We start from the raw sequence: 25,913 nt of genomic DNA, 5'->3' as shown, positions 1-25,913 counted from the left end.
GACGCAGTGGCAGTGGGTGTAGCAGCTTTAGTGGCCGAAATACGTGGGGGTAGCGAATCGCTTTCCACCTCTTGATCCACAATCTTGTGAGTCAGACGAACGATCTGTGTCAAATCATTGAGATGGGCTGCAGTGACCAAGCTCTTCACACGCGGAGGCAACCCTTTGATGAACAACTCAATCCTCCGAGACATAGGCCGGGACAAGTTTGGGCACATGTCGGCCAGTTCATATGATCGCTTCACATACGCTTCGACTTCAGATCCAACCATCTTCAAGTCGTAGTATTCGTTTTCCAACTTCTGGACCTCGTCCCGAGGACAGTACTCCTCCCTAATCAGTTCTTTAAAATCTTCCCAAGTTGTGGCATTCGCTGCCTCAATGCCCAACAACTGCACTTGGGCGTTCCACCATGTTAGGGCACCATCAGCCAAGGTACCCGCAGCATATTTCACCCTGTCCCCAGCGGGACAGTTACAGATGGCAAACACAGACTCTGCTTTCTCGAACCATCTCAGAAGTCCCACAGCCCCTTCAGTTCCGGTGAAGGTCTGTGGCTTACAGTCCATAAACATTTTGAATGTACATGCAGGCTGGTTAGGTTGAGGTTGCGCTTGCTGACCTAAATGACGAAAGGGAACACATTACAGGAATGAAAAGACGTGTACGTGGTATAAGAGTAAAGAGTACTTGGTACATTCCGTACCAGCTTGATAGGCTGCTAGGGCCTCAGCCACGCGGGTATTGATTAGGTCAGTCAACTCAGCCTGTGTCATGTTGATGTTGCCACGTCCGTGTCCTCGTCCACTCATGTTTCTATAGTTGGGAATAAACCGATTTAGAAATCGAAACGAGATGGAAGTCAGGTGTCATACGGATATCTCTATACTACCAAGTTTACACATAGTAAGGCAGAACCCTTCTCACGCTCGATAAGCCTCACTGGGACTTGCATGCACCCCGCGTTATTATTAAGTGTGCACCCATAATAATAAGGCGATTTGCATGTTCATCTCAGAGCCTCTTAGCTTGCGCTCGAAGTTTCCCCCGTTCAAATAACACAACAGCTGATATCACAGTTCTATGGTTCACATGAGTCGAAGAGTAGTGTCACACTATCAAGTCACTATGGTGTTTAATGTTTCAGTTCATATACGTTGTGGGTATGTGACTGCTAAGCAAGTAATGTATAAAGTGAGAGAGAAGCGAACCTTGCAATATGGTGCTGAGTGTCATGATCGATTGTCGAAGTTGTTTGGTTATAGTCTGGTTTTACAAAACGTTTTAAAACCTAGTTCACTATAACCAGTGGCTCTGATACCAAACTGTAACACCCCCAAAATCCCACTTGCGGAAATCCCGCGAGGCGTGTTACGCATCAGAGTTCGAGCCACCAATCACATTGAACCAATAGTAAAAACTTAAATAAAATATAATATCAAAACCCAAAGTATTGTGTAGCGGAAGCATTTAATAACTTGTTTAGCAATTGTTTCATAATACTTAAAACCAAAGTTTCCAATGTAAATAAATCCAAAAGCCACGATCCATGACCACTCCAGCACTCCCAGATAGCAAGTCCATGTTCCAAGTGTTAATGACCTACAAGCATGCAGACAAGTGTGTCAGACTACGCTGGTGAGTTCAAGGTGTTGCTTTCGTGTGAAGTTACCAGATATTAGTTAAATCAACTCGTTGTTTGTTTCTGATATTCTTGTTAATTCGTTTGTTGTACCGTATGCAGCGTCAATGATGGGAATGCCTAACCCCAATGCCCTGCAGGCATTGGTCAAAGTCAAGGTATCAAACAACCTTGACAAGCTGTAGGAGGTCTTATATCCGCGTTACAAGTTGTCCCAGTAATTAGTTCACGCCCGTCCTTACGGCCCGGTGTGAGGGTGCCAAACCTAATAGCGCTATCAACTAATTACCCCATTGCCTTACAGGCAATCCGGTAGATGATTGTTTCAATGTTCCAGTTGTTTACCCCAAGTTTCCCTTCCAAATGTTTACCAGTTGTCCCAAATCACCGGGACGCATGCTTGAGAAAATGCAATGAACTCACCTGGGGTTGCTCGGTATGATACACACAGTTCAATTAAGTTATAGAGCGATTAACCACGTCCTACCAAAGTTATTATACTTGTCAGATTCGTATACAAGTATTGCACGTAGGTTCTACACGTATGGTAACAGGTTGTACAAGTATTCAACATTGTATTCCACGTAAACAATCACGTAAACAGGCAGAGTCCAAGTGTTCAGCCCAATCAGTTGGGCTCGTATTAGTGTACAGGCCCAACAGTGTGTACGTATGCATGGTCTCGAGTCGAGATTTCGAGTCGCAACGAAGGAAGGTCTCGAGTCGCAACGGGACTCGCAACTGTGGTTCCGGCTTGTCATGGTCCGGTTTCGAGTCGCAACCTGACTCGCAACCGTGGTTTCGGTTCATGCTGTTTTGTGTCGGTTTCGAGTCGCAACTGGACTCGCAACCACGGTTTCGAGTTGTGCTGCTGTGTGTCGGTGTGAGGTCTCGAGTCGTAATGGGAGATTCCGACTCGCAATCCGTGTCGCAATCAGTGCACGTAACAACTTCCCTGATTTCCTTAATTGCATCATAATCAATTCCGTAAAAACAGTTAACAACTTTGGCAGTTTCGAATTTAGATCAAATCAGTTATTATTTCACAATCAACCATATTCAAACTGTTCATGCCCTATTCAAGAACATACATCTTAATCATTCACACAGATTCTTAAACACGACCATATAAATTCAGCCGATTATACCTATCCGTTCGGTTGTAAGCAGGCAATTCTGATTTAACATAGGTAAGCAGCCGGTTAACAAGCATCATATCCGATTAGATACAAACATACAAACATGGCCGATTCATGAACATTACTAGTTAACATCATAATCAAACATACTATCATGCAACAATACTCACAAGAACATTCATATAGCAGCCGATTCCTCAACAATATTCAAACCAACAATAAACATATCAATCACTAACCGAATTAGAGGAGAGACAAGAATGATCCTCGGTTGTAGGGTGTGGGTGTGTCGCCGGGTTCCAAGTAGCCGAGAGGGAGAGAGAGTTCTTTAGGGTTTGTGTGTGTTTGTGTTGTTGTAACAATGAGAGAACAAAAACCCTCCCATAGTGTTTACATGTTTAAGAAGGGTGGGCCGACCCCTACTTGGGCCGTCCCCAAGGTCTCGAGTCCAACCACATGGACCGAATGGGTTGTGTAGGCAAGTGGGTTGGAGTTTGGTCCGTTTATATCCGATGCACAATGTCACAAAAATCATAATCACATAACATTCAAGTTCACACAATCAGTTCAAATATTCACATAAAGTTCAAGCGAGTTATACTAGGTTGGGTTCAAAATACGAGTTGTCACACATTTGAAGTGAGATCTCCTCTTCCTCATCCTCAATGGATCCTCGGTAGAGTTTCAGCCGCTGGCCATTGACTTTAAATGGTGTCCCATTTCGAGTTTTAATTTCTACTGCACCGTGTGGAAAAACATGGGTGACGGAAAAAGGTCCTGACCACCTAGATTTTAACTTACCAGGAAATAATCGAAGTCGTGAATTAAACAATAGAACTTGGTCTCCAACCCGAAATTCATTAGATTTAATATATTTATCATGCAAATTTTTCATTCTTTCTTTATAAATTTCGGAGTTAGAATATGCACAATTCCTAAGTTCGTCTAATTCGTTTATTTGACAAAATCGATTTTTACCGGCATTTTCCAAATCTAAGTTTACGTTTTTTATTGCCCAGTAGGCTTTGTGAGCTATTTCTACTGGCAAGTGACAACTTTTTCCATAGACGAGTTTATAGGGGGTTGTGCCTATAGTGGTTTTATAAGCAGTTCGAAAAGCCCATAAAGCGTCGTCTAATTTGTCGGCCCATTCTTTTTTATTTATTCCTACGGTTTTTTCAAGTATTCGTTTTAAACCTCGATTAGTCACTTCGGCTTGCCCATTTGTTTGAGGATGATATGCTGTTGAGACCCGGTGATAGACCCCATACCTTGTTAATATTTTTTCGAGTTGATGATTGCAAAAATGGGTACCTCTATCACTTATCAAAGCCTTTGGTGTCCCGAAACGAGAGAACAGCTTTTTCAGAAATTTTACCACCACTCTTCCATCATTTGTTGGAAGAGCCTCGGCCTCTGCCCATTTAGACAAGTAATCGACTGCCACAAGTATATATTTGTTTCCCTTCGAAGGTGGGAAAGGTCCCATGAAATCGAGTCCCCACACATCAAAGATTTCACAGACGAGAATGCCATTTTGAGGCATTTCGTTTTTGGAAGAAATATTACCTGATCTTTGGCAGGCATCACATGTCTTTACAAGGTTTTGTGCATCCTTGTAAATGGTCGGCCAGTAAAATCCTGAATCAAATACCTTTCGTGCGGTACTTGCGGCACCATGATGTCCTCCGTATGGACCTTCATGACAATGATGGAGAATTCTTCGTGCTTCATTACCATAGACACACCTTCGGATGAGCTGGTCGGCACACATTTTGAAAAGATAGGGGTCTTCCCAAAAGTAATGCTTTACATCAGCAAAGAATTTTTTTCTTTGATGATGTGGCCATCCTTTGGTGACTATACCGCTAGCTAAGAAATTAGCGTAGTCGGCATACCATGGTTCTTGTCTACTCTCCATCATTTCCAAGGATTCCGTGGGAAATTTCTCGTTGATTTGCTCGTCTCTGGTTGTCTCCAAAGCTGGGTCTTCTAAGCATGAGAGATGATCTGCAGCAGTGTTTTCTGCTCCTCTTTTATCTTTGATTTCAATGTCGAATTCTTGGAGGAGTAGAATCCATCTTATCAAACGGGGTTTTGCGTCTTGCTTCTTGAAGAGGTACCTGATGGCTGCATGGTCTGTATAGACTACTGTTTTAGAAAGAACAAGATAAGAACGAAATTTATCAAAAGCAAATACCACTGCTAGTAATTCTTTTTCTGTAGTTGTATAATTTTCTTGCGCATCATTAAGAGTTTTACTAGCATAATAAATTGGGTGGAAATGTTTTTCTTTTCTTTGTCCCAAGACTGCTCCAACAGCGAAGTCACTTGCATCGCACATGATTTCGAAAGGAAATTTCCAATCTGGCGCTATCATGATAGGTGCATTGACTAGCATTTCCTTGAGGGTTAGAAATGCTTGATTGCATTCCTTGTCAAAGATGAAGGGTGCATCTTTTTCAAGTAATTTTGTTAGAGGCCTTGAAATTTTTTAAAATTCTTTGATAAACCTTCTATAAAATCCGGCATGTCCTAGGAAACTTCTGATTGCTCGCACGGAGGATGGAGGAGGTAATCGAGAAATAGTCTCTATTTTTGCTCGATCAACTTCCATTCCTTCGCTTGAGATTTTGTGACCGAGTACTATTCCCTCTGTTACCATGAAATGGCATTTTTCCCAGTTAAGGGCGAGGTTAGTTTCCTCACATCAGGATAGCATTCGTTCAAGATTATCGAGGCATTGGTCATATGAGTCTCCAAAGATGGAAAAGTCATCCATGAAGACTTACATTGTCTTTTCGATCATATCATGGAAAATGGCGACCATACAACGTTGGAATGTTGCAGGCGCATTACATAGACCGAATGGCATGCGTCGATATGCAAAAGTTCCGTAGGGACATGTGAAAGTTGTTTTCTCTTGGTCTTCTGGTGCTATCGGTATTTGAAAGTAACCTGAAAAACCATCTAAGAAACAGTAAAATTTATGACCGGATAATCTTTCTAACATTTGATCAATGAAGGGCAAAGGAAAGTGGTCTTTCCTAGTCGCTTCATTTAATCGCCTATAATCTATACAGACTCTCCATCCTGTGACGGTTCTCGTTGGTATTAATTCATTTTTCTCGTTAGTTATTACCGTCATACCTGCTTTCTTTGGGACTACTTGAACGGGACTTACCCACGGGCTATCGGAGATAGGGTAGATTAGTCCGGCGTCGAGTAGTTTGATGACTTCATTCTTAACCACTTCTTGAACATTGGGGTTCACTCTTCGTTGTGGTTGAATTACCGTCTTGTAGTCATCATTCATTAAAATTTTGTGCGTGCACATGGAAGGGCTTATTCCTTTAATATCTACAAGCTTCCAAGCGATCGCGTTTTTGTGTTTTTAAGTAGGTTAACTAATTTCTCTTTTTCTATATTACTTAATTTAGATGAAATAATTACGGGTAAACTACCTTCTTTGCCTAGAAAAGCATATTCCAAACCCTTAGGAAGTTCTTTGAGCTCAATGGGTGGGTCTTTAGAAGACACCTTATTTTGTGGCTCATCTAGATCAAGAACCTTAAAAGTTTGTTCTATGGCTATCTCTTCCTCGACAAAGTGGTCCTCTTCGTTGGTTGTATCGGGTGGTTCAGCTTCATCTTCAATTAGGGGGTCATTGTTGCCAAAAGGATATTTCATTGAGCGCTCAAGATCTATGTTCCTTTTGAATGCCCCTAATTGGAGAGGTAGATTGTTAAATTTCCGGTTTTTCAAAGCTCTATGAGTTTGTACAAAAGGCTTTCCCAAGACTAAGGGGGCGTCATCTAGGATGACGAAGTCAGTTGGGATTACCATTTGATTTGTTTGAACCAAAACATCTTCAACTACACCGATTGACTTTATTACTTTCCGATTGGATAAAAAAATGGGTATTTGAAGTGGAGTAAAATCACTAACACTTAAGTTTTCAAAAATATAGTTAGGCATTATGTTAACACAAAGATCCTTATCGATGGTGATATTGCTAATAAATGAATTTTGAAAGAAACATGGAACCGGTGTAATGTTAATTTCAAAAGGGTCTTCTTTTATTAGCGAGGTTTGATCATTAGTTAACTTAACACTTACTAAGTCTTTGATTTTAGCACTAGTGTTTAACTCTTTTAAAAACTTGGCATGAGGGGTTATTAAACAATGATTTTCAAAAGTAGGTGACAAGAGGTTAATTTCTTCAAAATTAGACTCTTCTTGAATTTTAACATTATCGGACTCACCATTTTCGTTGTTTAACTCATGTGTCGGTTTTTCACTTTCTTCTTCTTCCATTTTTACACTTTCAACTATCTCTACGTTATTATCATTTTTTAGCTCTTCTCTTGCGCGGGATTCCTCTTCCCTTGCGCGAGATTCTTTTATGCAACGTTCGATAGTTTTAATGTGTTCTAATATCCTATTAGTTACTTCGGTGAGATTGAAAGAATTTGGATCCTCAAAGCTTGAATCCGGTTGTTCGATCCTTGGTTCCTCATAGTACTCATATGAAGTAGATGGTTCACACCATTGTTCTTCATTGTAAGTATATGATGGATAAGGGTCGAAACTTTGTTCTTCATAGTACTCATATGAGGTGGGTTGTTCACGCCATGGTTCCTCATAATAAGAGTATGAAGGTGGTGGCTCATATCTTGAGTCTTCAAAGTATGAGTATGAAGGCTCATACCTTGGTTCCTCAAAATATGAGTATGAGGGAGGAGGTTCATACCTTTGGTCTTCATAGGATGTGTATGAAGTTGATGGCTCGTACCTGGGCTCCTCATAATGGTTGTATGAATTGGATGGTTGATATGAGTTATTATATTGAACCGAGCGTGCGTTACGACAATTAGTGCAATAATTACCCCTATAATCATCCTCATCATAGGTGTAGTTGTAACCTCTTGAGTATTGATCCATAAGAATCACTCAACAGATCACAACTGAGTCTCGGGACCAGAAAACAAAAATAAAGACGGAAACAGAAGCTGGACACGGCCCCGTGTTCAGTGGACACGGCCCCGTGTTCAGGGTCTGTATCTGGGCGTTTTAATTAAATTTACTGGTCACGTTGAGCACAGGGGCGTGTTCAGCGAGCACGGCCCCGTGTTCAGACTCTGTATCTGGGTATCTACTCTAAAAATATGTAGCACGGGGGCGTGTTCAGTGAGCACGACCCCGTGTTCAGTGAACATAAACTAATTATGTATACGTGCATACTTTAGGACTTGACTGATTATTTGCGAGCACATACTTTAGCATACCGAGCAAACCAAGGTGAGTTCACACTCTTACCAAGGCATGGGATTCCCGGGGTTGGGAATGGGATTGAATGATTACTTGTACTCACGTTGTTACTGGAATTACGTACCACTGACCTCGTTAGGGGAAGGTCACTTATAGATACTGCTAGACTAGTAATACATGGGAAGCCCCCACTAATCTTCGCACACATGCCTGGAATGGCCGCGATACAAATACTAAACTTCGCACACATGCCTGGAATGGCCGGGATACAAATACTAAACTTCGCACACATGCCTGGAGGGCCGCGTTACAAATATAACTTGATGTGTGTCGGTGTGTATATATTTTTGATGTATATTTAAGCCCTTTTTACACTTTTAACCAAGTTTTAAATTTATAAAACACGATATTCACTAACACTAAACACACATATGGGCAAGTGCACCCATCGTGGACGTAGTATAGTGTTGGTAAGATACCGAGGTCGTCCAAGGACACAAGAGCTTTTAATACCGGTTTATCCTCAACGTCTAATCAAATCAAAAAGGTTAGAAAAATGTTTTAAACTAAGAAAATAAAAACTAACTAAATGCTGAAAATAAAAATAAAATAAAAACAGATAGACAAGATGAATCATTTGGATCCGACACGTGTATTAGTATAACCTTTGATTATTTTCGCACTTTTGCACTTGTTTAAGAGATTATCTTAGTTATTGTAGTAGGCCCCTCTTTTGAAGGCGACGTTACCCTCAACCCAGTAGTTTGAGTCAGCAAGGATACAATCCTAAAGGGTCGGATTATTGAAAGATAATGAATTAAGTTATTAATGCAAATTGTGGTAGGCCCCGCTTTTGGCGGTGACGTTACCCTCGGCTAAGTAGTCTGAGTCAGCAGGGATACAGTCCTAAATAGCCGGGTTATAGTATTAATAGTAGTTAACTTATGAGGGGGTCAAAGAGTTTGGATCCCCGCCATCCAATACCTATGGGCATTGAAGGAGATCCTACTAAATTTATCCCAGGTCCCAAGCAGGACCTCTAAACGCTGAACAAGGGCAAGACCCTTACCAAACCGTTCCCTTAACCCCCGACCAGGTAGCCAACATACCTCCATATAGACCGTGGAGATATGAATGGTGAAAATCTTTTATTTTATATAGACAGTAAAATAATGCCAAGACACCACGGACAAACGATAAGGAAAGATCACCTTCAACATAAGTAACTAGTTATTAAAGTCATTAATACAAAACCAAATAAAAAGTGCAAAAGATTAAAAATAAAAAGTATTATACTAAACACTTGTCTTCACCAAGTGATGTAAGAGACTTAGGCAAACATGGCCTTGATTGTCAAGAACTCATACGATCAATCTTGGATCCCGAGACGACTCACACACTCTACGATGGACAATGGATGATGGTGGTGGATGATGGTGTTATGGTGGTGGTGGGTGGTGGATGAGGTGTGAGAGAGGTGGTGTGCCAAGGGATGAGAGAGAATGAAGCCAAGCTCCTCTATTTATAGGCTGAACAGAAGGCTGGACACGGCCCCGTGTCCGCTGGACACGGCCCCGTGCCCGTCTGACATTCTCTCACTTCATTAATTGTAATTGCGAATTACAATTAATGCGCCTGCTGTACTTTCACCACGCCCCCGTGCTCGCTGGACACGGCCCCGTGGTGGGCAATGGAAGCTTCTACTGGTTTGTCTTTTCTGCTGCTTCCGGGGCACGCCCCCGTGTTCGCTGGACACGGGGCGTGTTCAGACTCTGTTTCTTCTCCTTTGCCTTGGGAGGTGCCGTTGAGGGTCCGGGCAATCCACTTTTGTTCCTTTTTCTTGTATTTATGGTAGAATTAGTTGTCTTTTTGCTTCTTTTGTGATTTTGAGCTCATTTCATCCTGAAAATACAAAAGGAAGACAAAAACACTCTTTTTCCAACATTAGTACCAAAAAAGGGTTAGTTTTATGCCTTAATTGATGTGATTTATATGTTGCATTTTACACACATCATAACTAGTCTAGAATACATGGGAAACTCCCACTAATCTTCGCAAACATGCCTGGAGGGCCGCGATACAAGTATATACGATACATGGTTTACTAAACAAACATACGGCCTATGAAATGAATACTATAAATAAACAATCAACTGTGAACTCGCTCAACTTTGTTGACTCGTTGTTACATGCCTTGCAGGTCAATAGGTACACATGGAGCTTGCACTGGGAGGCGTGGTCGTTGTGGACATGGATCGTGGATGCTTTGTTAAACACTTATGACATTTCAAACTTATTACTTAAGTTGGTTTTTACATTTATGCTTCCGCTACACACTTGATTATGTTTTGGTTTTTAAACACCTTTCGTATTGATGAATGACTTTTACTTAATACTTATAATGTTCAATATGATTGGTGGCTTGATCCTGGTCAGTCACGCCTCCAAGCGGTGATACTCCGCGGGTGGATTCTGGGGGTGTGAAAGATTGGTATCAGAGCCATTGGTTATAGTGAACTTGGTTTTAATAAGGGGAAAAAGTTTTTATTAAAACCAGACTATAACCTGTACAGTGCTCAACGATCCACAACGACGCTTCGCTCCACGTGCAAGACTCAACACTATAGGTACTACTATTCATGTTTACATTGCCTACTTGCTAGATTACATAGAACTTTGCTCATGGTATGCTTAGATAAACGTAACAATTATTGCTTGAGAACCCTTGTGTGCTTACTCTCTTCTGTCATCACACTTTTCGCGAACCTCTCTCACTTTTGTTGCCTTTGATATGAAGATCATGGCTGGACGCATTAACATGACACAAGCCCAGTTGACGCCACACAAGCAGGAGGTATACCCTGTAGTTGTAACTCACTCTAGGATCCTTAGATCCTACACTCCTAAACCAATTCTTGTGTTTAACCTTGTCCTGATTCTTATACGCAACAGGTCAACACGCTCAGCAACCTGTTTGCACTTTCAAGAATTTTATGGACTGTCGTCCTAACACATTCAGTGGCACTGAAGGAGCAGTTGGACTCCTCCATTGGTTTGAAAAGCTTGAGTCCGTATTTGAGATGTGTGAATGCCCTGAGGCTCGCAGGGTGAAGTACGCCACTGGTACTCTAGAAGGCATTGCGCTGACTTGGTGGAATGCGCAAGTTCAGATGTTAGGGTTGGCAGCTGCTAACGCCACCCCTTGGAATGACTTCAAGGAACTAATCAAGCGAGAATACTGCACACGAGATGACATCCACAAGTTAGAAGTGGAGTTCTTCAATCTGAAAATGACGGGGTCAGAAATTGAGGCTTATACGAAAAGGTCAAACGAGCTGGCCATCTTGTGTCCAACTATGGTGGACCCTCCTATCAAGCGTATCGAGATGTATCTCAAAAGGCTAGCACCGGAAATTCAAAGTCATGTGACATCGGCCAACCTTGATAATATCCAGGATATTACACATCTTGCTCATCGCCTCACAGACCAGGCAGTGGAACAGAACAGGCTGCCTAAGCGTATCAGTGCTACTACCACTACTACTACTTCCGCTACTCCCAGTGACAACAAGCGGAAATGGGATGGGGATTCCAGCAAGGGTTCAGCTACAGCTCAGTCTCAGGTTCAGCAGCGAAAGACTGATGACTATCAGAGCCCTGGTCAGCAATTTACTGGTAGTCAGAGACAGGGAGGATATTGGGGAAACCTCCCAAGGTGCAATACTTGCAACAAGCACCACAATGGCCAGTGCAAGAAGGGCCGTTGTCAGCGATGTCTCAAGATGGGTCATGAAGCGAAAGATTGTAGGAGCTCACGAGCTACGAATCAGAATCAACAACAACAACCACCTGCTCCACGAAACCAGCAGCAGCAACAGCAGCGAGGCAACAAGGGATGCTATCAATGTGGCGCTGAAGGCCACTTCAAGCGAGACTGCCCCCAGTTAAACCAGAACCAGAACAACAACAACAATAATCAGGGCAATGGGAACAACAACGTGGGAAACAATAATGATAACGGTGCTAGGGGTCGTGTGTTCGTACTGGGGCAGGGTGATGCAAGGAATGATCCTAACGTAGTGATGGGTAAGTTCCTTCTCAACGACTTTTATGTTACTGTTTTGTTTGATTCGGGTGCGGATACCAGTTATGTGTCACTAAAAACTAGTCAAATGTTAAAACGTACACCAACTCCCTTAAACACCAAACATGTCGTAGAGTTAGCCAATGGTAAAAGTTTAGAGGCTACACACGTAGTCAAGGGTTGTAACATTGTCTTAGCTGGTCATACTTTCTCCATCGATCTCATTCCTATAATTCTGGGTAGTTTCGACATCGTCATGGGTATGGATTGGTTATCCCAACATCAAGCAGAGATCTTATGCAAGGAGAAGATTGTTCGTATTCCCCCGTTCTGGTAAAGAACCTCTCGAAGTTCAAGGCGACAAGAGTGGTGCCGTGGTTGGCATCATCTCCTTCCTGAAGGCCCAGAAGTGTTTGTGAAAGGGCCACACTGCCATTTTGGCGCTTGTCACTGACGCATCAGCGAAAGAGAAGAGATTAGAGGATATCCCAGTTGTACGCGATTTTCCTCGAGTGTTTCCTGAAGATTTACCTGGTCCACCACCTCATCGCCAGGTCGAATTTCAAATCGAGCTAGCTCCAGGAGCAGCACCTATAGCTCGAGCACCGTATCGCTTAGCTCCATCAGAACTGGAAGAACTATCTACACAACTGCAAGAACTCTTGGATAAGGGTTTTATTCGTCCTAGCTCTTCGCCTTGGGGAGCTCCCGTATTTTTTGTGAAGAAGAAAGACGGTACCTTCCGTGTGTGCATAGACTACCGCGAACTAAACAAGGTGACAGTGAAGAATCGCTATCCTCTTCCATGTATTGATGACTTGTTCGACCAACTGCAAGGGTCGAGCTACTACTCGAAGATTGACCTGAGGTCAAGCTACCATCAACTGAGAGTCCGGGATGAGGACGTCTCCAAAACCGCATTCAGAACTCGCTACGGCCATTACGAGTTTCTAGTTATGCCATTCGGGTTAACAAACACGCCTGCAGTCTTTATGGATCTTATGAACAGAGTGTGCAAACCCTACCTAGACAAGTTTGTCATAGTCTTCATCGACGACATCCTGATCTACTCTAAGAGTCAGGAGGAACACGAGCAGCATTTACGACTTATTTTGAAGCTCCTTCGAACAGAACAGTTATACGCCAAGTTTTCGAAATGCGACTTCTGGCTTCGTGAAGTCCACTTTCTAGGCCACGTGGTAAACAAGGACGGGATTCATGTGGATCCATCCAAGGTAGACTTGATTAAGAACTGGCCTGCACCACGTACACCAACGGAAATACGCCAATTCTTGGGTTTGGCGGGTTATTACAGGAGGTTTATCAAAGACTTCTCAAAGATTGCATTGTGCTTACACTACTGACACAGAAAGGTGTTACTTATCGTTGGGGTAATACACAGGAAACAACTTTTCAGCACTTAAAGGATAGACTCTGCAGCGCACCTATTCTCTCATTGCCAGAGGGCACAGACGATTTTGTGGTTTATTGTGACGCGTCAATACATGGTCTTGGTTGCGTATTGATGCAACGGGATAAGGTCATTGCTTACGCTTCACGCCAACTTAAGATCCACGAACGAAACTATACGACACACGATTTAGAGCTGGGAGCTGTTGTTTTCGCGCTTAAGATATGGTGACATTACCTGTACGGTACCAAGTGCACCATCTACACCGATCACAGGAGTCTCGAGCATATCTTCAAGCAGAAGGAATTGAACATGCGTCAACGACGATGGGTCGAACTTTTGAACGATGATGAGTGTGCCATCAAGTATCATCCAGGCAAGGCCAATGTTGTGGCAGATGCCCTAAGTCGAAAAGACACTACGCCTAGACGCGTACGAGCACTACAACTTACTATTCAGTCTAGTCTTCCTGCACAGATACGAGATGCTCAGGTAGAAGCATTGAAACCAGAAAACGTCAGGGCTGAAGCTTTACGTGGTTCACGGCAATGGTTAGAACAAAAGGAAGACGGCGCCTACTACGTAACAGGACGCATCTGGGTCCCACTTTATGGCAATTTACGCGAGCTTGTAATGGATGAAGCACATAAGTCTCGCTACTCGGTACATCCAGGTTCGGATAAAATGTACCACGATCTCAGAACTACGTATTGGTGGCCTAGCATGAAAGCCCACATCGTAACTTACGTCAACAAGTGTTTGACTTGTGCAAGAGTCAAGGTCGAATATCAGAAACCATCAGGCCTACTTCAACAAGCAAAGATACCACAATGGAAATGGGAGGAAATTTCCATGGATTTTGTTACTGGCCTACCTAGATCTCAGCGTGGTAATGATACTATTTGGGTGATCGTGGATCGACTCACAAAGTCTGCTCACTTCTTGGCTATCAAAGAAACAGACAAGTTCTCTACGTTAGCAGACATTTAATTGAAGGAAGTTGTTTCGAGGCATGGGGTGTGACACCTGTGTCACCACGACCATCAAACAAATACCAAGCCGATGAAATATTGTATTTCATACTTGGGATCTTGTATAAATATGTGTATGTTTTGCACATATCAATTATTGTTCAATTTCAAACTCTACATTGCTTTCTAGAGCATTATACGCAAACTGGTGCGTAAACGTACTTAGTTTAATGCGACAAATACTCCGGAACATCAACATATACTCAACATACCTTAAATAACCTTTACATAACTTAGAAATAAGTTTTGAAGGCTTTGGTATAGCAAAAACAAGTTAATTCGCTTACAGGGACTAAACTTGACAAACTGCGAAAGTATGCCAATTTGAACTGTAACGAACATTCCGGAACATGTCCATAAGTTAAACATACCCTAAATATCCTTTACATAGCTTAGAAATAGGCTTTGAGGTGTTTGGTATGCTAAAACAAACTTTTGGATCATTCAGGGACTAAAAGTGTCAAAAAAAAGTGCACAAGTTTGCACTTTCGCGCATAACTTACGTTCTGAATACATCCGGACATCCAAAAATTTATGTAAGCATTATAATATTATGCCTTAGTGTTGGGCATGAGAAAAATCCATTCGTCGCGTCATTTGGATCGTCTTTCGCGCTTATGCGCATTCCGTCGTAATTAAGCGAACATAGCAATCGTACGGCCAAACGAACCGACATCCGGAATATTTTTGAGCATATTTCATGTCCCCTACACTTTAACTTCATCTTAGAGCCTTGAAATGAGGTTAACGGGGCTTAAACGTGCCAAAAATGGGCCAAAATACGTGTTTCTGAAGTGCAGGGACCAAAATTGTAAATTCTGATCTGGGAACCTTAGGCGGGGCGCGTAAGGATTTACCAAATCCTTACGCGGGGCGCGTGAGACTGTCAGACAGATTCAATGTATCTATTTAATGCAGTTGGCCTTTCGTTCGATCAAGAGGCAATGCCCTTTCACCCAATCAAGAGCCAAGGGGCAATTTCTGACTTACCACAAGAATTTGACAAGTGTACGCTCGAGATCGCGGCACGATATTCGATAAACGATCCTAACGGTTCCACTTTTCCTATAAATACCCCCCCCTTTTGTGTAAAAACCCACAAGAATCAGATCTAAAGCTCTAAGTTGGAACCATTGTTTCATACCTGAGCTATTTGATCTAGATTAGCACTCGGGGACCCTCCGTAAGTCTTCTTTCGCTCTTTTATTCGCTTTTCGAGTCCGAAAGTCAACGTTTTGTTGACTTTCTGCATTGACCAGCTTATGGTCGATGCGAAGTTCATGGAACTTCATAACGTGAGCGTGATCACGATGGTTATGGTCCGTAGTGACCATACCTACTGATTACCCCGTTATCTAGGCTCAGTGACGAGCCGTAGTTTCGGCCAAAATGCGCATTCTTGCGTATTTTGTAACCAAACTACTCGTGAGCATCAAAGCCGTTTGTTTTGATGCCCAACCTGTTTTCTAAACTTAGTTAAACATGTTCTAACATGCTTAGCTCGTCACGTTTAGTATAGTGCATATATAGGGTCGTAAGGTAAGCGACCTAAACCATCGCTTATACTTTCGAACCCGACCCATTTGGTCGATCTTTAGGATCCGACCAAACATATTAGGTGACCATAGCTATAACCTTCCGAGGTTATACCTTGTGGTCGCAATGTTAGGCGTTCCATACGCGTTCTACGCGAATGACGCGTTAGGGTGGCATAAGCTACCTCAACGGGTCGTGATGGACCGTAAGCACTTAGGTTAAGTTTCATTTTAGTATGTAGGCTTTGTTAAACCATATTACACGAGTCTCCATACTCGTTTGGTTTTCGAACCCGCGTACTGTCCGATCCTTCCGATTTGGTCCGGTATATTAACATAAGCTACCTATTAGGTGCCGTTGATATTCCGTGATCTTTAGCATTATCTGGTTATTATACAAGGAACTCAAAGCAATCTCAGGTGAGTACATTGAACCCCTCTTTTACTGTTTTCCAAACTGTTTTGGGGTGAAACACATGTGCCTACTTGCTACTTTTATGCTTTCCGGTTTTCACATCATATACTACTATGTTCGATAGTACATATATAGTACATGATTTCATTGTGTTTATGCTATGTATGCCCATTGTGTGCGTACTTAGTACATTGTTTCACATTACATTACTGTTGCATATGCTCATCCAGCATATGAACATATTACACTACATTTTGAACCGTTGTACTCTACAATACATTTCATGCTACGTACGCCCATTGTGTGCATACGTAGTACATTGTTTCACATTACATTACTGTTGCATATGCTCATCCAGCATATGAACACATTACACTACATTTTGAACCGTTGTACTCTATAATACATTTCATGCTACGTACGCCCATTGTGTGCATACGTAGTACATTGTTTCACATTGCATATCTGTTGCATATGCTCATCCAGCATATGAACACATTATTCTACATTTTGAACCGTTGTCCTCTACAATACATTTCATGCTACGTACGCCTATTGTGTGCATACATAGTACATTGTTTCACATTGCATATCTGTTGCATATGCTCATCCAGCATATGAACACAGTATACTACATTTTGAACCGTTGTACTCTACAATACATTTCATGCTACGTACGCCCATTGTGTGCATACGTAGTACATTGTTTCACATTGCATTTCTGTTGCATATGCTCATCCAGCATATGAACACATTACACTACATTTTGAACCGTTGTAACCGTTTGACTATGTGAACCGTCTTACCCCTTTGATTTCATGAACCGTCTGTAATCATTGAACCGTGTAAACCAGTTGTATCCGTTGACATGGATTACATTTGACAATAGACATTTGACTATACATGAACATTTCTACCGTTGTTAAACATTTCATCTTGATGGTTTGGTTTGAGTAAGTGATTTAAGTAACGAGGCATGTGTAATATGATACAAGCATGGTGGATACGCCGCTGGTACTTCCTATATATAAGTGTTTGTATGGTATTACATATCGTAGCGTTATTTGAATCATTTCAATTTGAAACATAGAACATTTTATACAAATAACACGCTTTTCACAAGACATTGATTTACAAACAACAAATCTTATACAAACTCTTTTTTTACATGGTTATTCAGTTAACCATGCATTGTTCTCTTATTTATACATATCATTTGATCTTACCGTTTTTCAAATGATTTACAAGACAAAGCAAAATACGAGGTTCATGACTAAACATTTTCTCAAACTCAAGTCATGAATTCCGTTTTCACAAAACCAATGTATCTCACAGGCATTTTTATGCTGACGTACCTATTTTCACATGTGTTTTCAGGAGATGATGCATAGGACTTATCAAGACATACTTAGGTGGACCTGTGCCTTAGTGACTTAAAACGAGACAAGAACTAGTTAATTTATGTTATGTACACTTTGATTCTTGTTTAGACAATGTAAACTTTCATGTTTGATTTATAAAACGAAACTTCATTTGCCATGGATTTGAAACAATTGATTCTGTTACAACACTCCCCGACGTTTCCGCCACGTTTTGTATGTTCTACGTGGTCGGGGTGTGACAGAAAAGATGGTATCAGAGCCAATGGTTATAGGGAATTAGGTTATTAGTAATGCTTTGACCTAGTCTATAACCTTCCTAGGGCCCTAACGCGAGTTTACTTGCGTTTAGTCATAAAACAATACCGTCACCTATCCTTAGGCGACGACCACAACAAGAACATAAATTTCAAAACTGCCTTGAAAACTAATCATCTGTTCTAGGATGATTGATTACTAGGTTTTGAACCCTCTATTGTAAAGTTTTGAACCCTTTGTTATAAGGTTTTGAACCCCTTTGAATTTTCAAAACTCTCGTCAAAAGTTATGGGTCCTAAATAGTGTGAACACGTGCGAACTGGAAGAGTGAATGCCTGTACCCTGGGTTTTCTGTCTAAGGTTAGAGTGTTCGTACAAATCCACATAATCGGACCAGTCACTCTTACCTGGGAACTCTTGGGGTGAGTGTCCACTTATAGGTGAGCATGTCTTCGCGATACACTATGAGGATCTATTTGCTTTGATTCAGCCTTGGTGTTGTTTGTTTGCTTCATGATTCAAATAAATGACCATCAACCGTGATTATGGTCAGTGATTGTAACATCCTATTCTTACCCAATACCATTTTATTTGTTTCCTTTCATGTTTTCCTCTTTTAGAATGCCTCCTCGACGCGAACACCAGATAGCAACTGCCGAGCTGGCAGAAATTATTACGCAGCAGATGGCTGCTCAATTCCCAAATCTCTTTGCTCAATGGAACCAAGCCAACAACAACAACAATGGTACATGCAATTTCAAGAGCTTTAACTCGGCTAAACCACTCAAGTTTAGTGGTTCTGAGGGAGCAACTGGGCTTCTCCAATGGTTCGAGAGCATCGAGAATACCTTTCGCCACGTGCAGTGTCCGGAAAATCGCAAGGTCGAGTTTTCTTCGAGTGTGTTTCAGAAGAGGGCTCTTACATGGTGGAACGGGGTAATGAGAGACCGTGGTGCAGATGTTGCTCAAGCACAAGCATGGGCTGAACTGAGAGCTCTTATGATGAGAGAGTTTTGTCCTCGTCATGAACAATGAGCATTGGAGAAGGAGTTTGATGATTTGAAACAAGATAGTGGCGAACACAGGGCATATACTGATAGGTTTGAGGAGTTGAGTCTACTTTGCCCGACTATGGTCGCCCCACTCGACAAGGCTATCGAAAGGTACATCGACGGCCTGCCTGACTCGGTACAAGACATTGTCACTGGTAGCAACCCTACCACACTCCGTCAGGCCATTGAGCTATCTGCAACCTTGACTGAATCGCAGATCAGAAAGCATAAACTTTTTCGAAAGGGTGACAAGAAGCCAATCGAGGAATCAAAGACCATGGATGAACAGACTGAATCTCCTAAGAAGTCAAAGAAGCGAAAGGCTTCTCAGAACTTCGCCATGGTCACTCACAATGGTCAAGCCGTCCCCAACCAACCAGGTCAACCCCCTGCTAGAAAACCATACAATGGAACTGCACCTTTGTGCAACCAATGTGGCCTCCATCATCACGCCAATGTACAATGCCGCAAATGCCAAACTTGTGGACTTATAGGCCACACAGCAAGAGTCTGCCCAGCTGCAGCTGCGCCAAACCAAGCTGGCAACAATCCTGCTCAAGGTCGTTTTCTACCAGGCTCTTGTTTCAACTGTGGCGAGATGGGTCATTTCCGAAGAAATTGCCCAAAGCTTGCTAATGCAAATCCAGCACAGGGATAAGCATCTGACTGACAAGAAGACAACATCGTTTAGAAATAATCACGTCTTATGTATTATTTTCTTTTGTTGTCAAGGTCCAAGAAACCGTTGTTATCGTTGTTTATAAATAAATTTTTATTTACATTGCAATGTATTTGTGTGGTTACATATATAAACGACATACCCCCTTACAATACCGACAATCAAGGAACCGTATTCAACTACCCCCAAAATTCTCCCATCCTATGATCTCTTGCGTCTTCCACGAAATTCCTAAGTACCCGTTTATTCTAAGGAAACGAAGTACAAGGCGCAGGTTACAACACATGACGAATACCCAAAGTACCACTATAAATCCTTAATAGGGTGCCTAAGGATTTCCCGTAAGTCCTTAATTGTTGTATACCTTAATTCGAATGTGGTGATTCCTTGTAATCAAAAATCAAATTTTGGGAGATCTTCCTATCTTCTCAGATAGATTCCAGTGAACATTGAGACCCGTCGATTGGTGTCCATATCCGTATTCAATCAATAACAAGTTAAAAACAAATTATGATCAAGTTAAACAAGTATGTGACTTTGTGCTTATGTCTTCCCTTATGTGTTGTTGTGTGATCCAAATTATGCTATCCAAATCCTCGTAGAATCTTACATATCCTTGTACAAGAGATTCATCGTAGGATACCCAGGGGTATTACTTAAAATCCTCAATGGACTTCTATGTTATAGTTAAGTCCCTCGGATTATAAAGTACTACTTCATAATTAGACCCTTGAGTGGTCTAGTTAAACAGATTCATCCAAAAATCTGGATAAGGATATCATGTGATGATATAGCTGAAAGGACTCCTTGGTGGCCTAACTAAGAAGATCCCCTGTCGATCTAATTAAAAGGAACCGATGGAAGTCTAGTCACCCTCATCACAAGTTTGATATCCTTCCCCAAAACATTACAAAACAAACTGTGCGGACTGTGCAAGGGATTACGTAATTATGGATGCATACATAATTATGGAATTTAGTGCACAGAAATCACAGCAAGTTCTGTCATGTGTCTAGAGTTAACCCTATTCATTTCCAACTCTGATGAAGCAACCGTTGAAAATGATTCCGTTTAGTTCATTTTCGTTTCTGAAGATTTATCCGTTGAGGAGATGAATATCCGTTGTGTAATCCTTCATTTCCAACTCTGATGAAGCAACCGTTGAAAATGATTCCGTTTAGTTCATTTTCGTTTCTGAAGATTTATCCGTTGAGGAGATGAATATCCGTTGTGTAATCCTTCATTTCCAACTCTGATGAAGCAACCGTTGAAAATAACTCCGTTAGTTCATTTTCGTTTCTGACGATTTATCCGTTGGGGAAATGAATATCCGTTATGAAATCCTTCATTTCCAACTCTGATGAAGCAACCGTTGAAAATGATTCCGTTTAGTTCATTTTCGTTTCTGAAGATTTATCCGTTGAGGAGATGAATATCCGTTGTGTAATCCTTCATTTCCAACTCTGATGAAGCAACCGTTGAAAATGACTCCGTTAGTTCATTTTCGTTTCTGACGATTTATCCGTTGGGGAAATGAATATCCGTTATGAAATCCTTCATTTCCAACTCTGATGAAGCAACCGTTGAAAATGATTCCGTTTAGTTCATTTTAGTTTCTGAAGATTTATCCGTTGAGGAGATGAGTATCCGTTGTGTAATCCTTCATTTCCAACTCCGATGAAGCAACCGTTGAAAATGACTCCGTTTGTTCATTTTTCGTTTCTGAAGATTTATCCGTTGAGGAAATTAATATCCGTTGTGAAATCCTTCATTTCCAACTCCGAGGAAGCAACCGTTGAAGATGACTCCGTTAGTTCATATTCGTTTCTGACGATTTGTCCATTGAGGAAATGAACATCCGTTTGCTTATTCCGTCATTTCCATTTCTGAAGAATACTCGTTGAGGAAAATGACACCGTCTGTTCATATTCGTTTATGAGGAATGACCATTAAGGAAATGACAGGATATTTCCTTACATATCGCTGGTGGTTATTTGGCAAAGTCACAAATAGACTCCTACGAATAAATTTCGGGACAAAATTTCCTAAAGTAGGGGAGACTGTGACACCTGTGTCACCGCGACCATCAAACAAATACCAAGCCGATGAAATATTGTATTTCATACTTGGGATCTTGTATAAATATGTGTATGTTTTGCACATATCAATTATTGTTCAATTTCAAACTCTACATTGCTTTCTAGAGCATTATACGCAAACTGGTGCATAAACGTACTTAGTTTAATGCGACAAATACTCCGGAACATCAACATATACTCAACATACCTTAAATAACCTTTACATAACTTAGAAATAAGTTTTGAAGGCTTTGGTATAGCAAAAACAAGTTAATTCGCTTACAGGGACTAAACTTGACAAACTGCGAAAGTATGCCAATTTGAACTGTAACGAACATTCCGGAACATGTCCATAAGTTAAACATACCCTAAATATCCTTTACATAGCTTAGAAATAGGCTTTGAGGTGTTTGGTATGCTAAAACAAACTTTTGGATCATTCAGGGACTAAAAGTGTCAAAAAAAAGTGCACAAGTTTGCACTTTCGCGCATAACTTACGTTCTGAATACATCCGGACATCCAAAAATTTATGTAAGCATTATAATATTATGCCTTAGTGTTGGGCATGAGAAAAATCCATTCGTCGCGTCATTTGGATCGTCTTTCGCGCTTATGCGCATTCCGTCGTAATTAAGCGAACATAGCAATCGTACGGCCAAACGAACCGACATCCGGAATATTTTTGAGCATATTTCATGTCCCGTACACTTTAACTTCATCTTAGAGCCTTGAAATGAGGTTAACGGGGCTTAAACGTGCCAAAAATGGGCCAAAATACGTGTTTCTGAAGTGCAGGGACCAAAATTGTAAATTCTGATCTGGGAACCTTAGGCGGGGCGCGTAAGGATTTACCAAATCCTTACGCGGGGCGCGTGAGACTGTCAGACAGATTCAATGTATCTATTTATTGCAGTTGGCCTTTCGTTCGATCAAGAGGCAATGCCCTTTCACCCAATCAAGAGCCAAGGGGCAATTTCTGACTTACCACAAGAATTTGACAAGTGTACGCTCAAGATCGCGGCATGATATTCGATAAACGATCCTAACGGTTCCACTTTTCCTATAAATACCCCCCCCCTTTTGTGTAAAAACCCACAAGAATCAGATCTAAAGCTCTAAGTTGGAACCATTGTTTCATACCTGAGCTATTTGATCTAGATTAGCACTCGGGGACCCTCCGTAAGTCTTCTTTCGCTCTTTTATTCGCTTTTCGAGTCCGAAAGTCAACGTTTTGTTGACTTTCTGCATTGACCAGCTTATGGTCGATGCGAAGTTCATGGAACTTCATAACGTGAGCGTGATCACGATGGTTATGGTCCGTAGTGACCATACCTACTGATTACCCCGTTATCTAGGCTCAGTGACGAGCCGTTGTTTCGGCCAAAATGCGCATTCTTGCGTATTTTGTAACCAAACTACTCGTGAGCATCAAAGCCGTTTGTTTTGATGCCCAACCTGTTTTCTAAACTTAGTTAAACATGTTCTAACATGCTTAGCTCGTCACGTTTAGTATAGTGCATATATAGGGTCGTAAGGTAAGCGACCTAAACCATCGCTTATACTTTCGAACCCGACCCATTTGGTCGATCTTTAGGATCCGACCAAACATATTAGGTGACCATAGCTATAACCTTCCGAGGTTATACCTTGTGGTCGCAATGTTAGGCGTTCCATACGCGTTCTACGCGAATGACGCGTTAGGGTGGCATAAGCTACCTCAACGGGTCGTGATGGACCGTAAGCACTTAGGTTAAGTTTCATTTTAGTATGTAGGCTTTGTTAAACCATATTACACGAGTCTCCATACTCGTTTGGTTTTCGAACCCGCGTAGTGTCCGATCCTTCCGATTTGGTCCGGTATATTAACATAAGCTACCTATTAGGTGCCGTTGATATTCCGTGATCTTTAGCATTATCTGGTTATTATACAAGGAACTCAAAGCAATCTCAGGTGAGTACATTGAACCCCTCTTTTACTGTTTTCCAAACTGTTTTGGGGTGAAACACATGTGCCTACTTGCTACTTTTATGCTTTCCGGTTTTCACATCATATACTACTATGTTCGATAGTACATATATAGTACATGATTTCATTGTGTTTATGCTATGTATGCCCATTGTGTGCGTACTTAGTACATTGTTTCACATTACATTACTGTTGCATATGCTCATCCAGCATATGAACATATTACACTACATTTTGAACCGTTGTACTCTACAATACATTTCATGCTACGTACGCCCATTGTGTGCATACGTAGTACATTGTTTCACATTACATTACTGTTGCATATGCTCATCCAGCATATGAACACATTACACTACATTTTGAACCGTTGTACTCTATAATACATTTCATGCTACGTACGCCCATTGTGTGCATACGTAGTACATTGTTTCACATTGCATATCTGTTGCATATGCTCATCCAGCATATGAACACATTATTCTACATTTTGAACCGTTGTCCTCTACAATACATTTCATGCTACGTACGCCTATTGTGTGCATACGTAGTACATTGTTTCACATTGCATATCTGTTGCATATGCTCATCCAGCATATGAACACAGTATACTACATTTTGAACCGTTGTACTCTACAATACATTTCATGCTACGTACGCCCATTGTGTGCATACGTAGTACATTGTTTCACATTGCATTTCTGTTGCATATGCTCATCCAGCATATGAACACATTACACTACATTTTGAACCGTTGTAACCGTTTGACTATGTGAACCGTCTTACCCCTTTGATTTCATGAACCGTCTGTAACCATTGAACCGTGTAAACCAGTTGTATCCGTTGACATGGATTACATTTGACAATAGACATTTGACTATACATGAACATTTCTACCGTTGTTAAACATTTCATCTTGATGGTTTGGTTTGAGTAAGTGATTTAAGTAACGAGGCATGTGTAATATGATACAAGCATGGTGGATACGCCGCTGGTACTTCCTATATATAAGTGTTTGTATGGTATTACATATCGTAGCGTTATATGAATCATTTCAATTTGAAACATAGAACATTTTATACAAATAACACGCTTTTCACAAGACATTGATTTACAAACAACAAATCTTATACAAACTCTTTTTTTACATGGTTATTCAGTTAACCATGCATTGTTCTCTTATTTATATGTATCATTTAATCTTACCGTTTTTCAAATGATTTACAAGACAAAGCAAAATACGAGGTTCATGACTAAACATTTTCTCAAACTCAAGTCATGAATTCCGTTTTCACAAAACCAATGTATCTCACAGGCATTTTTATGCTGACGTACCTATTTTCACATGTGTTTTCAGGAGATGATGCATAGGACTTATCAAGACATACTTAGGTGGACCTGTGCCTTAGTGACTTAAAACGAGACAAGAACTAGTTAATTTATGTTATGTACACTTTGATTCTTGTTTAGACAATGTAAACTTTCATGTTTGATTTATAAAACGAAACTTCATTTGCCTTGGATTTGAAACAATTGATTCTGTTACAACACTCCCCGACGTTTCCGCCACGTTTTGTATGTTCTACGTGGTCGGGGTGTGACATGGGGTGCCGACCTCTATTATCTCTGATCGTGATGCACGTTTTACTTCCGAACTGTGGCAAGCAATGCACAAAGCTTTTGGCTCACGATTAGACATGAGCACGGCTTATCACCCTCAGACGGATGGGCGGTCTAAGCGTACTATTCAAACTCTTGAAGACATGCTTAGGGCATGTGTGATTGATTTCGGCAACAGCTGGGAAAACATCTCCCGTTAGTGGAGTTTTCATATAACAACAGTTACCACACCAGCATTCAAGCCGCTCCATTCGTGGCATTGTACGGGCGTAAATGCCGCTCACCTCTCTGTTGGGCAGAGGTGGGCGATAGTCAGATCACAGGTCCAGAACTTGTAGTTGATGTTACTAAA

The sequence above is a fragment of the Helianthus annuus genome, chromosome 12 (assembly GCF_002127325.2).
Source record: "Helianthus annuus cultivar XRQ/B chromosome 12, HanXRQr2.0-SUNRISE, whole genome shotgun sequence".
Lineage (NCBI taxonomy): Eukaryota > Viridiplantae > Streptophyta > Magnoliopsida > Asterales > Asteraceae > Helianthus > Helianthus annuus.
This window is presented reverse-complemented; position numbering follows the sequence as displayed.